Raw genomic sequence first — 7,831 nt, 5'->3', positions numbered from 1 at the left:
CTTACAATTATAACATTTTGCGTTCAATGAACCTTTAGACTTCGATTTAGAACATGATCTCCCTCTTTTCCCCTTTCCTCTCTTCTGTCCTTCTTCTCTCTGCAAACAAACTGGAACTGGACACATCCTCTCCAACTAAAACTTTTCTTTTCAGTTACGTGGATATCAGAGAGTCCTTCACATCATTCACAATGATCGTTGTCCTACCATAGATCATGGTATCAAAGAAATTCTTATATGAGTTAGGAAGAGAACATAAGAAAATGAGCACCTGATCTTCATCTTTAATCTTCACATCCACCCCTTGTAGATCCAAGATGATGTGATTGAAGTTATCCAGATAATCTTTCACTTGGGTACTTGCAGACATTCTAAGAGTGTACAACCTTTGCTTCTGATACAACCTCTAAGTCAGTGAGTTGTTCCGGTACTTGTCATAAAGTTTATCCCAGAGCCCAGAAACAGTTGTTTGATCCACGACCTCCCTCAGTACTTCATCTATCAATATCAATAGAATGGCACTATGTGCCTTCGTCAGAATGTCCACCTTTTTCTCATCCACCATGTCCGTTGTCAGTTTTGCCACTGCTTCCAGTGCCGCTGCACACCCTTATTGAACCAGAAGAGCCTTCATCTCCACCTTCCACAAGGTGAAGTCATTTGATGCATTGAATTTCTCCAAATCGAACTTGTGAGTAGATATCTTCAGTCACAGGAATACAAACCACAACTCTGATACCACTTATTAGGAAGTAAAGCGGATAACTAGCAAAACTATAAGCACACAAGACACAGTACTTACGTGGTTTGGTCAAGGTGACCTACGTCCACAGGCAGGAGGGGAGAATTCTTTTATTTTAGAGCTCTCAAATAGAGGTTACATGTATAATTACATAGAGATCTGCATGTCATTCTATAATTCAAGATACAAAATGACCTAGCATGCATCCCTATTTATTCTTAAGGGATCAGACCTAAAACCCTTATGGGCCAAGCACATTGGCCCATCGGCCCATGATCGGAGGAAACCAATCATATTCTGCCATGCAGCATCTTATGGAACATTCTTGAGCATCATAGTGGACTTCATATCATACTTGGCTCATTAAGGACCAAGATGGTCCAACTTGCACCATGATGGCGCAACAAGTGTATGGATGGCACAACATGCTTCATGTGTGGCACAAGAACATCAAGATTCTATGTTCATGCAACAGGAACATACATGGAACAAGAAGGCCATGCACAGAGCAAGAGCATACTCCATGGCTCTAAAGGAGTACCCCATGGCGCAAGAGGTGTGACATCCTCAATTTTACTGATTTGTTTTAGCTTTATTTAAAAATCAAAGTATCCTTTTGAAGAATAATATTGAGAAATTTGTTCCCAAAATATGATAAAGATATTATCAAATAATTTCTGAAGAAATGTATTTTAATTATATTAAAAACGTTGGGATGTCATCTTCAATATAGTACATAAGCATAAACGGAAATAACATAGGCCTTACAACATCTATTATTATATTGGCCTATAACCCATAAATCTCTCATCAGATCATCACACCTGTGCTCTTGTGCCACTACCTGTAGTACAATAAACTGAGTGGGTCAGGCTTGGGAGCCTGATGAGTACAAGCCCATAATAATTAAATTCTTTATTTTCATCAAATCATTCAACCCGATTACTCGTTCTCGTTATCCTCACTTTCTGTCCCGAAAGCATCTAATTTAAGGGACCTATCCTAAGAATTATCTTCGGCATAGACAATAATGCTTAGGGGATTCCTCAGCAATATATGTCAATAAGGCAACCATGGGGGGAGGGGATGGAGTACACCTAGTGAACACGTAGTTCAAAAACACCTACAGGTTGCGAGTCTGCTAGCGTTCCACTGGACTGTCTAGAATAGTCCATGGTCGTCATCTATACTCCGCTAGATGACTGGATCAGGTTTAAAACCAATGCCTCTCATCATTTGTTTCATATTTCATCATCTATATTATCTTTCATCTACCTATCTTTACCCGACATAATTATAGGTATAAAATACATATACAGTTTAAATCGGATAAAACATGTATAAATCATTCATCTAGCATAGATATTTGAAACACAGATAACAGGAACATGTAGCATGTAATTTATATTAAATACTCTATATCTATGTGTAAAATGAAAGTAACTATGCACTCACTTGTTAAAGTGACGACTCGAAATTCGGGCAACGCTTCGCTTCTAGCAATTGTCTTTTCCGTTGACGTAACATAATGTCATTATCACTAAGTCTTAGTATAATATTATTGCGACTAATTATTAGTTTAGATTCATTATTAACTCAAATTCTACTTCAAGATCTATCAAGTAAGGAACAACCAGGTAGGATCATATTGGAGGTAAGGTCCGTTTGGTATACAAAGTAAACTGTTTGGAAATCCCAATTTAAACACCTCACTAAATCCAGCATAGACATCATCCCCGTAAGTAGATCAATCAGTATAACGACTTAGAATCACTGAAAAATCTTGTTTATAGGTTCATAATAACGATAATGAACTTAAACATAAGTTATACTTAAAGTAGGGTAAACATAAATCAACTTATAGGTGGTTTAGCGAGAAACCAGACTCTATGCGGCCAGAACTTCTAAGCCGAAAGCTGTACTTCTCGGGGCTTTCTGGCGCTCCGGGGCTTCGCTACTAACACCTAGGAAGTGCTAGAGAAAAGGTCTTAGGACCTTCAGGGGTTTGGGAGAGAATGAAGTTGAAAGGTGTGAAGAAATGAGTGAAATTTGGCTCTATTTATAGGCTGTCGAGAGGCTCCTCATGCAGTGAGACGTGCCTCTCACGTCGTGAGCTTGTGTTGGCACCACGGCTTCGCCTGCTGCTAACACGTGGTATAGGACGCAGGTAAAACAACCAATCTTAAGAAATTTATAACCTTCACATACCAGCTCTGTTTTTTATGTTCTTTATATCCACGCGTAAGTATTGACAAGATCTACAAATTTCCTTTTGACCCTATCAGATAATTCTCGACCAGTCTTCAATTTAACAGTCTGAGAAGATTACACTGTTAATGACCGAGTAAAATTCATAACTTTCACATACGGACTCCGTTTTTTACTGTCTTTTTATCGTTGAACTCCTATTAATGAGATCTTCAATTCTTGTTTAGATCATTTTGACTAAAAATTGACCAATCTAAAAATTCGAATTTTGAGCGGTATACTGGTATGCTAAAACTTCGAAAAATCATAACTTCCTCTTGTGAAGTTAGATTTGGACGTTCTCGATATGCACGCTCTCGGTTTAATGTCTACTATGACTTTTTTTTAGATCTCTAAGGCTAAAAAGTATTTTGTCAAAAATTTACTTTTTACGATACGCGGAGTCGTGCCGGTTTAATCGCGAAACTTCGACGTGTCATAACTTCTTCGTTTATAAGTCGGATTTCAGCGCTCCTTATATCTCCGGAATCCTTGTCACGACTACTTCAACTTTATTCAAAGATATTGGGTCTAATTATTATTTTATTTTAGACGTGCATTTTATTCCTATTTTATTATATCGTTATAAGCACGTATATTGCACATAATTTACAGGTAAATCACATAATACTCCAATAATTCTTCATCATTACATAAAATTGGTTACAATTATTGACCCTAACTATTAGATGATCCTAATAATGCTTAGCCAGAAACGCGGGCGTTACAAGAGGGAGTATAATGGCGCAAAATGGAATGCCATTGGCGTAACAACATCCTTCTTGGCCCATCCCTTCAACATATGGCACAACAAGGTCCCCATGTTGCTCCATATCACTTCTAAGTGCTCCAAATCTCTTCCAGGTGCTCCAAACCCCCCTTCTATATAATCCGTTCCTTTGGCACTTGATCCGTTACTTTGTCAGATTATCCATTCCTTTCTCAGATGATCCGTTCCTTTGTCGCATGCTTCATGAACCCCAAGTGCTCCATCGAGTTCTAAGTGCTCCAAGTTCTCCATGAACAAGATCCAAATGCTCGAGTCACATTTAGCAGGACTTGTTCCCTTACTCTGAATGGCCTTCCTTTAACCCTTTGGTTATAATGACTCTTCGTTTGTTGCTTATAGTACTCTTGTCGCATTGAAACTATCTATCTTCTCTCCATTATCATCTCCAAAATTGGATCATAGCCAGTGTCGTTGTTGTTTTGATCATAATTAGTTGTTTGGTCTTTAGGACCATCCTCTCCAATGGGATTACAGATTCCTACCCGTATACCAATATGAAAGGTGTCTCCTTATTGTTGTTCCCAGTGTTGTCCTGTATGCCCACAATATGCTCGGTAACTCGTCTACCCACTGTGCCTTAGCTATGTCTAATCTTGTTGATAATCCATGGACTATTGTCCGATTAGTTACTCTTGTTTGGCCATTCGATTCTGGATGTGCTACGGATGTGAACCATTGATTTATGTGTAGATCTTTGCACCACTCTCGGAATGGATTTTTTACAAATTGGGTTCCATTACCTGAGATAAGTATACGCGGGACTTTAAATCGACATATGATTTGCTTCCAAAATAAATTGATGATGTTGTGGCCGGTTATTGTGGCTAACGGTTCTGCTTCTACCCATTTTTGTGAAATAGTGTATTCCTACCACTAAGAATCTTACTTTTCCGGGCACTTTTGGGAATGGCACCGCGAAGTCTCTGCCCCCATTGTGCGAAAGGCCAAGGGCTACTGATGCCAATCATTGGTGTTTCTACATTTCGTGGTATAGGTGCATGATTTTGGCATTATTATACTTATACACAATGGTTTCCGTACCTTGATACATGGTGCATCTCATTTATAAGATATTCCGCTTCTTTGCCATTTACACACCTTACCCGGGGTGCGAGGTATCCCTTTTTGTAAACTATTCCATTTTCTAATACAAAGAATAGCGCCTTGATTCTTATTTTCTTAGATTGCTTCTCATCTTGTGGTAGTTTTCCCTCATTAAAGTATTCTATTAGTGGTTTTCTCCAATCATTTAATTCTCATATTGCTAACACCATTTGTGCTTCTTCTATTGCCTTGGTTTGTACTACTTCGACTAACACTTTCTTTGCAAGATGTGAAGATGTCGAAGGTGCTAGCTTGCTTAATGCGCATACTCGCTTATTCTTCGAACTTTGTACATGTTGTAACTTAAAGGTCTTGAATTGGGTTGTTGATGCTTTCAAGAATATTGTGACAAATTCGTTCCTCTTACTTCTTATAACATATTTGTCTGATTTGCAACAATCATTGAATCTACAAAGGCATGTATGTGTTTGCAACCCATTTTAATTGTCAATTGTAAACCTACTATAAGTGCTTCGTACTCATACTCATTATTAGATGCTACGAAGTAGAAGTGTAGCGCGTACATTATGTCTTCCCCTGTCGGGCGTGTTAATACTAAATCAACTCCTGCCCCGTCATTGCATGGATACCCATCTGTGTGTAACGGAAAAGAACCCACTATGCCTATTGTGCGGCCCGTACTGAATGAAGGTCAGTCGGAGGAAGGAGACTATAGTAAGACCGTAAGTCAAGTTGAACCACAAATGTTTAAGGGGAACAACCCGGATGGAGGGTTTGATAAGAATGGATGAAAGTATAATAAATTTATGACTTGTAATACCTTGTCTTTTACAGGAAAAGAAGACCCAATTTGAGTTTTGGATTGGATCTTTGAAATGGAGCAGACTTTCATCACCTGCGGTTGCACAGGAAAGTTGCAAACCACCTGTGCGGTGAGACAGTTTAAGGACTGAGCTGTTCGCTGGTGGAACACATTAGGAAATATAATAAGCCCAAAACAGTAATTACAAATTACATGAGCAGAGTTCCTAGTGCATTTCAAGAGAAATTATTGTTCTGTTCAGAACATACTAGGACTGGAGAACCAATTCCTACATTTGAAGAAGGGGAGTTTGATTGTGGAGGAGTACACCAATGCTTTCACTGATAATATGGAGTTCGCCCTGCTTATTGTCCCAAACGAACTAGCCAAGATTGATAGTTACGCCAAGCGACTACCATGGGAGTACACTGTGTCGGTTAAGCATGCACCTACCTTTGAAGCAGCAGTCTAGACTGCAAAGTCTGTGGAAGATATGATCAAGAAGAGAACCGCCGATAAGAATGAAGTTGGTGACAAGAGGAAAGGTGAAGGACCTTTAGTGTCCTAAAAGAAGGGTAGATTCTAAAAGACTGACCTCAACGAAAGGAAGCTCGGGGGAAATGGTGAAGCAGGGTGGTGCGAAAAGTGCAAGAATAAGCACTCAGGAAGGTAAGATGGGGAGGTGACATGCTATAAGTGTGGAAGGATGTGTCACCATTCCAGAGATCGTACATTCGATGACAAGAAGTGTTACGAGTGTGGGGATGGTGGCCACATTTCAAAAAATTGCCCAAAGAAAAATGAAGCAGAAACACCAAATATTCCGCCAAAGCTAAAAGCAAGGGCATAACATATGATCTTGGATGCAGAAAGAGGTGAAACTGATGTCACATGAGAAAGAAGCAAGAGAAGAAATTTGTATCTTATAATCGTTTAGATAGTTACGCAACCTGATGCAATAGGTGTAATGCATAATAAGATTGTAATCATTTTTAGAAATAATATAATTCCTAAATTATGTTATGTGTTTTCTATGTGATTTCCTTTTTATGATAACTTAGTGAACTGTGAGACAATACTTAGGAAGAATATGAGTAAGTGTAAAAGGTATTAGAGGCCTATACTACCAGAAGCACAAGACTCTCACTTGGATCAAGGAAAGTCACAACGTTATTAAGTCTCTAAGTAATTGAGCTAATTTATTCATTTCCATCATTACCTTTGTTTCGGATATGACTACGAAGATAATGATTATTCTAACCCTAGTGGTCATACCGAATCGAGTCCAACTAATCTACGAAGTAAGATCGACATAGCATCCGACCTTAGATTAAAGGGAAATATAATTGAAGCGGTCATTAGAAGTATGACAGTCACCGCTAGGATTAAGCAGCCTATAGCTAGAAGTGCTACACGTTATAATGTGATTATATCACATTAGAACATGAAGGAATGTATCTTCGTGTTAGAATCTGATTCAAAGAGACCTGACTCTAAGTCGTTGTATCATGTGATGGATGGTCATTAGAACATGACCTATCAGTCTGTTACAACAATCAAAGTAAAGACCCTGTTTTAGGTTAAGTCAATTCTAAAAGGAATATGAGCCTCCAATGAAGATCGAATTTAGAAGGAGGAGCATGTACAGTTTTGAGCACCGTCAGTAGTCTACAAGCCTCGGAGTTGGAAACTCAATAGAAGAGACATAAGAGTTACAGTCATTACCTACGATGGAAAGGTAGCATGCATAGTCATTATAAAAGTCCCGTTTTGTTGATGATTCTGGGACATAATCATCCTAAGGGGGATATAATTGTAACGCCCGTAAAATCGGGCTAGGCATTTAAGATATAATATTAAGTATTGTATTAAGACAAATAGGAAAAATCAATTGTATTGTCTGTAAGTCGTAAAAATAAGTGCGGCAAACATATATATATATATATATATATATATATATATATATATATATATATATATATATATATATATATATATATATATATATTCAAAATACACGTTGATGCGCGCTTCTAGAAGGTGAAAACGCAGACGACGGAGAGCCTGACATGTGGCACAAAATGGCAGGGGATTTGTCCCCTTAAAATGCACAACGTGCACCCCAAATTTGGCTATAAACAGGCTACAGTGCCCCATTTCATTCCTTACGCTCTCTAATTCATTT

Source organism: Lactuca virosa, chromosome 7, assembly GCF_052849685.1.
Source record: "Lactuca virosa cultivar CGN04683 chromosome 7, Lactuca_virosa_CGN04683_v6, whole genome shotgun sequence".
Taxonomy (NCBI): Eukaryota; Viridiplantae; Streptophyta; class Magnoliopsida; order Asterales; family Asteraceae; genus Lactuca; species Lactuca virosa.
This window is presented reverse-complemented; position numbering follows the sequence as displayed.